Raw genomic sequence first — 8675 nt, 5'->3', positions numbered from 1 at the left:
TTACGTTGTTAAGGAAATTTAGTCTCATGACTCTTTCCATATCTTTATAAGGCATTAGCAGAAAACTTTGCTTGAAACAGTAGCATCTTTTCCACTCAACTGTACCCTTTATTTCTAGGACAATTTTCAATGTTCAAAAGACTAAGTTTCTTATGAACCTAGCTAAGATTTGTCTTTGTGTACCAATGAGCTACAGAGTGACTATCATACAATACATTTTGTTAAAGGATTAATTTAAAAGTAAAACCATAACTCATACAAATATAAAATGAATACATCAAATATTTTTAATTCATTAATTAATAGGGAGCCAGTACGATGTAATAACTTGTTCAAAGGAGGATTTTAAGAGCTGTGCATATATAGGCAATTGGGAATACTGAAAAGAATCTACAAATAGGGGCAAAACTAGTTTATCCAAATGACAACCATCAATTGAATTCTACTGACTTATTTCACATGCCTTTGTATGGATAAGAATCATTTGCATTGTTAACAGTTTTCTAGAACTTACAGGGTTGTAAACTAGCTCAAAGACAATGAAAGGTGTAGTTAGCCCAGTAAGGTGCACTAGATAGGACACCAGGATGGTAGGCATGTTAGGCAGAATTCTACCCCCTGGGTGTTATTTTTCTGATTACATTACAGGGGCGACAGGGGCAACAGGGGCAACAGTTGTTTTGCACATGTAATTAAGTTTACTAATCAGTTGACTTCAGGATAGGGAGATTATCCTGATGGGTCTACCCAATCACACAAGCCCTTTAAAAGCAGAGAGTGTTGTCTGGCTGATAGCAGGAGAAGAAGTCATTGAGTCAAAGCACATGAAGGATGTGACCTGCCATTGGTCGCTTCAAAATGAAGGGGGATAACATGAAGAGGGCCACATGGAAAGGATCTGAAAGTGGTCTCCGGTTGATAAAAGTGACCCATGGCTAACAGTCAGAAAGAAAACCAGGACCTCGATCAGGCAACTCCAAAGAACTGGGTTCTGCCAATAACCCAAATGAACTTGGAAGCAGAGCTTTCCTCAGAGCTTTCAGGTGAGCACTCAGTCTGATTGACCCCTTGGTTTCAGCCCAGAACCAAGCCAAGGCTCTGCCAGATTTCAGACCTAGAGAACTGGGTGATAATAAATGGAATCTACTTTAAATTGCTAAAGTCATTCCTGTTCCTTATGCTGCAATAGAAAATTTGACTTCCATTATCCCCTTTTGCCCACTTTACAAATACTTATCACAACATTAATAAGTATTTGTTAAGTGTATAAAAAGAAACCATCATCCATACGTTGGAGCTTTTACCCTTAGAGGTTAGTATTAAATTTTTCTATGAAAAAGTTTCAAAGATTTGGAGCTGCAAGTTCATATATTTGAGAGATAAGTTTAAAATAGAAAGTCTTCTAATTTTATTAGATTTACGGTATATGTAATTCACAAAGGAAAGCCATATCCAGACTCCACATGCCTTTTTCCTCTCTAACCATGGTTTAAAACTTAATAAGCACTGCTTTTAAGAGTAGCTATCAGTTTTTCTAAGCACTGCCCTGCACTGATAAATACGTTTCTTCATAAAAGAAAAGCACTTGTGAACATACCGACTGTGGTCCTTTCCTGGAGAGAAGGCAGCTTACTTTCTATCACCTGCAGAGGGGTTGGAATGAAAGCATAATTATTTATATTGAGATTCTGAATCAAAGGTGCCAGATTGGAGGGCTTTCACCCTTGATTGGCTGGCCTTTGGGAACAGGCAAACAGAAAGAGGAAATGTCCATGTTTGAGCTGGCATGCGCCATGCAATTTTTATCCAGCACTGACAAGTCCCTGCTGTTTGAAACCTTGCAGCAGTTGTGCAGCTTGTTGGTGTGTCTTACCACAGGCCAAGAGAGCACCTCGTATGCACAGGGACCATTAAAGACCTAGAGAAAGAGAAAACTAAACAAATACACGTTCTTACACGTGAAAGTCTCATTTTGATGTGATTCCTGAAGCTATGGTATAATGCATGTTTTAAAAAAGCAGGTTGTTATTTTAAGTTCAACTTTAAAATATTATTATTTTACTACAGTATATTGGAGGCATCATCAAGCACCTTTTAAAGATGATTACCTGTTTGTTTTTCTTTTAGGCAAACAGAATTAAATAAAAGAACAACATTTCACTAACTAATCAAAGCTTCTCCCTCTCTCCCTCTCTCTGTCTCTCTGTGCTTTTTTTTTAAAGCTCTGAAACATCACGTTCAATTTCCTCCATGAGCATAAAGCAAAGTGGATGAGAAAGATGTACTTATGAGTAAGCAACTGGTGCCTCAACACAGTAATTTCAGCCTTTCAAAACAAACCTGGGGAATTGCTCTGCTCTTTAATTCCAAGTTTTAAATGCATACACCATGGCCTGTGGATGGAAATGGGCCCAGGTACAGGTACCACAACACAGAAGTGCTCCTCACTTCGTGAAGTAACTGTGTTTAAGATCGCTGTGTGTAGAAGTCACACATTAATACAAGGGCAACATTGAAAAATGCACGAGGACAGCTTTTATTTCAAGAAGCCCTGATATGAATCATTTCGTAGCACACATAATCATTCCCAGATATTATCTCCATTAAAAGTTCTGTGTCCGGCATGCAGTAAGTCGTAAATCAGTACAGTTCAGCAAAATCTCATTTAGACACAGGACCTAGGAATCAGAAAGAAGTTCTAGCTATCTTTTCAAATTTAGTATTTAGGGAAAATTACATTCAATAATAATATTAGCATGATGTAATAGTTTTACCCTTTATTCTATACTATTCATATATATTTTTTCAGTGACCCTGACTTCTACTCCAGGATGCCCAATTAGTTAGGAATCCTTAGGAAAAATACCTGTTTTTATCAGGGAAATGATGCTGAGTTGGAAGAGGAGATAACATATTTATCTACATGAAACCAGACAGTTAAAGAAGAAAATTTTCTCAATTGCTCATGTGATACAGACCAAAATTAATGCTATGATTTCTTGGGAAAGGATATGCAATCAATATTGTTATAGAGAATTATGGAATTATGTTTTTGCCAGATAAAATGCAATTTATACCACCCTGTACGTATTAGCTTTCCTACTGCTGCTATAACAAATGACCACAAACTTAATGGCTTAAACAATAGCCATTTATTATATCACAATTCTGGAAATTAGAAGTCCAAAATCAGTCTGGCTGGGCTAAAGTAAAGATGTCTCCAGGGATAGTCCTTCTGGAGGCTCTAAGGAAGACTCCCTTGCCTTGCCTTTTCCACCTTCTAGAGGCTTCCCACATTCCTTGGTCTGTGGCCTTCTTCCAGCCACTGCATCATTCTGAGCTCTGCTTCTGTCATTGTAATTCTCAGCCGTCACCCCATCCTGTGGCTTCCTTTCAGATAAGGACTCTTTTAATTGGGCTGGGTCCACCGGGCAATCCAGGACACTCCTCCTGTTTCAAGATGGTTCACTTAACCACATCTGTAAAGTCCCTTTTCCCAGGTAAAGCGACATATTCACAGGTTCCATGGATCAGCAGGGGGACGTCTTTGCAAGGCCATCATTCTCTGTTCAAGGTTTATTTGGGGATAGTAAAATCAAGTTCATTTTCACAGACTGAATGATTTAATTTTCACCTTTGAAAGAGAAATTAGTCTGTAAAGACTATTAACCTAACATCTTTTGAACATGTTAAATCTACCAGGTCCTATGCCAAGTACTTCATGCATGTCAACATGCAACAAACTACCATTAATTTGTTCTCATTGTGCACACGAACAAACTAAAACACAGAAAAGTTAAATTACTTGTCCAGGGTTCTAAATCCAGCAAGTGACAGGGCCAAGCTGTGAACCAAAGCAGTCTGACTCCAGTGCTTAAATTCTTTACCTTTTCTACGCAACTTCTCAAGAATCAGCAAACAATTTGCATTCTTCTCATTGCAAACTAAAAGGGCTTGTAATACATTAATCTCTACCAGTAAGATGTGGCTACACTTAAACTGCCTCAGGAGGCTGATATCTGATTGCATCCTAGAGAGAGCACACCAGGAAATGTTACTGAAGCAAAGTTCTGCAGTTTAAATGGAACATTAACCTAAGATAAGTGAAGATTCTTGAAGCCACTTTTGCATTTATTTGCGTACGTGTTAAGGGTGAGAAGCTGGTAGGACCTCAATACCTAAATATAAATTAGTTTATTCATATCACTTTTTATTCCCAGCACTACTCAGGCAAATTAAGGTAAAATGTTTCGGCAGAAGTAAAGACGAGAAGGAAGAGTTCCCTTTAAGTAGGGCCCTCCTTAAGGGTGGCCATCTCTTCCAAATGTTCCCCAAAATCTTTAAATCCCTAAGAATCCCTTTATCAAAAATCACTTCTTCCTTTTTTTTCTTTTAAAAAGGAAAACTTATAAATGAATAATTGTGTAATTGTTTACTTCATATTTGTGTCTTAGTAGATTAAGTTCCATCATGAAAACCAGAACCATATCCGTCATGTTCACCACTTACCATTGCAAATAATAGGGTGCAGGTACATAGTACTTATTCGATATTTGTAAATGGAAGAAAGGAAAGAAGGAAAGGAGGGAAGGAGGGAGGGAAGGAGGATGGTCCAAGCACTATTCTGGGCCTGGATAAGAAATAATGATGCACAGGTGTACGTAAGAACATTGAGCAAAAAGCGTCAGGACGCCCATGGCCAGATACAAGATTGAGACCAGATTGTATAGTGAATCCCGAGTTGAGGTTGGCTATTGGAGGAGCCCAAGGCCACAGCATGAGACTCCAGATACACAGCTCCCAAAGTGTTAAAGTAAAAAAATCCACTGACTTGACTCCCTTTAATATAAAGTCAGGCCCATCCTCTTCGAGTGAGGGTGAACTCATAAAGTGTTTTGCTGGTCTGGAAGGAAGAGAGAGCAGGTACTTTTGGAAATGGAACCCTTGGGGGATATGAGGCTTTGCCGGGAAGTTGGGCAGTGCAGAACAGGAGGCCCTGTGTCAGCATTGAAAAGACCAACTTTTGGTACAACATGTATCACACTATATGGTAATCATCTGTTGACCTTTCTCCCTCGTTGAACTGTAAGCAAAGTGAGAGCATGGGTTGCATCTTTAATCTCTGATGTCCCACATTCAATAAATATTTAGTAAATGAATCATGGTACAGATGAAGGAAGGCCATGATGGAAATAAGTCAGGGCAATATGGGCACAGAACTTAGTTGGGCAGTTAATGGAGACCAGGTGGTCCGAGTCATCATCACAGAGGAAGCAATGCTTGGGCAGTCTTGACAACTAAGACATTACCTAGGCTGAGAAAGAAGGAAGATGGGTGGAGCTGGCCCCTGCGCAGTGCTGATGCGCGCGAGGAGTGTCCTGCCACGCAGGGGTGCCCCCTGCGTAGGGGAGCCCCACGCGCAAGGAGTGCGCCCCTTAAGGAAAGCTGCCCAGCACGAAAGAAAGTGCAGCCTGCCCAGGAATGGCGCCGCACACACAGAAAGCTGACATAACAAAATGACGCAACAAAAGAACCACAGATTCCCGTGCTGCTGACAACAGAAGTGGACAATTAAGAACACGCAGGAAATGACACAGAGAACAGACAATTGGGGCAGGGGAAGGTGGGGTGAAGAGGACAGAAATAAATAAAATAAATCTTTAAAAAAAGAAAAAGAAAGAGGGAAGAGGATTCTTCTCAGATGCAGAAGGCTGTGCAATGGCAAGAAGAATTGAGGGACTAGCTTGTTCTGAAAACTCCACTAATTTGGCACCAAGGGAGGAAATAGTGGGGGGATGCAACTGGGCTGTTAAGGAGTGACAAGGATGAGGATGAGGGGTGTAGCAGTGTGGTATGGTCATGAGTTGCAAAAACAGATGTGTGATTATGTTTGTAATCTGGTCTGTATCTGGGCATGATTAAGTTATAATTCAGGCGACAAGCATTTATGAGGCCAGGCCGGGGAGAACTGCTGTTTCCCGGCCGATGGCTGGGACGGCTCTAAAGAGGTTGATGGCTGAGTACAAACAATTTACACTGACTCCTCCGGAAGGAATTGTGGCAGGCCCCAGGAATGAAGAGAATTTTTTTGAATGGATGGCATTGATCAAGGGCTGAGAAGATACCTCTTTTGAATTTGGTGTTTTTCCTGCCATCCTGAGTTTTCGGCTTGATTTACCCATTAAGTCCCCCAAAGATGAGGCTGACCTGTGAGATGTTTCATCCCAACATCTACGCCGAGGGAGAGTCTGAGCCTCCATCCCGCACGCCCCCGGCGATGACCCCACGGGTCAGAGCATGGAGCCTGGGTCAGAGCGTGGAGAAGCCCTCGCGTGGGCAGTGCGCACCGGGCAGCCCGCCCACGAGCGCGGAGCAAACCCGGATGCTTCCAAACGTGGCGGGACCGCCGGGAGCCGTTTCATAAAGTCGCCAAGCAGATGGTCCTGAAGTCCCCGGGCTGAGTCCCACACCTGCAGGTGCACGCGCGCGCGCAGAGCCCCCGCCGCCAGGCGCCTTCCAGGGTTGCTCCTCAGGAACGGTTAGTGACCCTGACTGGGGACACGGACACTCTGTGCTACTAACCAAAAAGGCAGATTTGCAGGACTACAGCATCTCTTTTTTTTTTTTTTTTTTTTTGCCTAACTTCCCCACCCCAGATAGGCTTCTCTGCAGTTAGGATCGAGGTAGAGTGATGACAGCCCGCCGCAGGTCTGCAGTCTTCCCGGAAGGTTCAGGACGGTTCCCAGCGCCGCTGGCACTGCCCCTCCGGCGGGGAGCCCCGGCCGCAGACAGCACCTCCCCCGGGGTCCTGCGGCTGCCGCCCCTGCCCACCGCGGGCTGAGCCCCTCCCGGGTGAGCGGCGGGGCTGCCCTCCAAGGAAATGGTCCTTGTGGCCGCAGAGGGCAGGCGCGGGCGGGCCAGCGGAGGCCAGGCCTGTTCCCCTCGTGCGCGGCTTCTGTGACCTCATCTGAGGAGCAGACGTTTTCTTAAAATCCCGTTAAATCTTTTTCATTTGTTGCGTAGTACACACTATCACACTTAGACCTATTTTCAGGAAATACACTTTTTTAAAAAAATGTGAATCAGTGAAAAGTGAGTTACATAAAAAAGTTTACTGCTGTTTGTAAAGACCAATAGTTCTTTTGTGATCACACTTAAGATTGACATTGATGTCTTAGCTACTAGTGAGGTTTTAGAGCAGGCATACAAGCGGTGAGATGGTTTAGTAAAGATCTCTTCTGGGTCTACATGAGTTTTTCTTTCCCAGCCTAAAAGCTGGGCAGTTCTAAAGCTTTGCACGCTGTGGTTGAGCCGGGAACTTAACTGTTGGCAGAATCCTTGGCGCTTCCAGGAGAGGAGGGCGTCCACGGTTAGTGCAGACTTCCGGGTCCTGAACGCTGGCCCTGGAGGTGGCATGGGGTCCCCAGGCCATGTGGGCACCAGCAGAGCACCTTCCTGTGCCCTGTGGTTACATATTTACCCCCTAAAAAAAAGAGTTATGATTAGGGCTTTGGCTGGCCCGCATCATTAGGGTGTTGAGTCCCTGCCCTTTGGTGGATTGGGGATTCACAGATAAAAGGCAGGGCAAAGGACAGAGTTAAGGGTTTTCTGATGTTGGAGTTTTGATGTTGGAGTTTGGTGCTGAAGCCTTAAGCTGGAGCCCTGGGAAGTAAGCTCACAGAAGAAAGAGAAGCCAGCCCTGGGAAGAGAGGACCTGAGCCAGGAGAAGAACACAGAGGAATAGAGATGGCTCCTTAGATACAACAGAAACCCCAGGGAAACAGAGCCATTCACCTGAGAGTCTACAGCTGACCTTGTGGAGAGAGGCAAAGCCTAGAAAGCCTCACAGTCTATAGCTGACCTTGTGGAGAAAACAGAGGAGCTGAGCCCAGAGGAACCCAGGAAGCCTGAACCCTCACCAATGTTGGCAGCCATCTTGCTCCAGCATGTGAAAACAGACTTTGGTGAGGGAAGGAACTTATGCTTTATGGCCTGGTATCTGTAAGCTTCTACCCCAAATAAATACCCTTTGTAAAAGCCAACAGATTTCTGGTATTTTGTATCAGCACCCCTTTGGCTGACTAATACAAGGGGCAAGGAGTTTGGGTCTTATCCTAAAGTCGTTGGGAAATGTTTAACTTTAGTTAGGCAACCAACATGACAACTGGATCATTTTCTCTATCCTAGCTTTGTGAGTGATTGCATTGTAAAGCAGTCAGTGGGTGTCAATGTCTTATGGCATCTATGTATTTACATATACTGAAGAGATAATATGCTTTTAAGTTATCATGATTATGTATACTGGAGATGAGTATGATGTATATCATGTTTAAAAAATAACCTTCATAGGATGAACTCCATATTAATATTTTCACTGAAAATAATATAGTGAGAAATGTTTTCTAAATGTGTCTGTGAATAATGCAAAGGAGGCATTTGTCACTACTCTAACTTTTATCTACCTAATAACAATGGTATACCAAATGTAAACCATTTCTTCATGATGTAGATTAAATCATGCCCCCACAAAGGCATGTTCTATTCCTGTGTCCAGTGTGTGTGTGCATTCATTTGTAGATGGGACATCCAAAGTTCCTATTTGTATGAGGCCAAATTGAATCAGGCTGGTTCTTAATCCCATGTGGCTGACATTGTCATCAGGAAATTTGGATGCA

General features: G+C 43.0%; 1 pseudogene; it reads left to right on the top strand.

The window, feature by feature from the left end:
• The first annotated feature begins 5985 nt into the window (after window positions 1–5985).
• On the top strand, window positions 5986–6461 carry LOC111759097 (ubiquitin-conjugating enzyme E2 G2 pseudogene; annotated as a pseudogene).
• Window positions 6462–8675: the final 2214 nt, after the last annotated feature.

This window comes from Dasypus novemcinctus, chromosome 20 (assembly GCF_030445035.2).
Source record: "Dasypus novemcinctus isolate mDasNov1 chromosome 20, mDasNov1.1.hap2, whole genome shotgun sequence".
NCBI classification, from domain to species: domain Eukaryota; kingdom Metazoa; phylum Chordata; class Mammalia; order Cingulata; family Dasypodidae; genus Dasypus; species Dasypus novemcinctus.
Note: the sequence above shows the minus strand (reverse complement) of the source record. Positions and strands in the feature narration are given on the sequence as shown.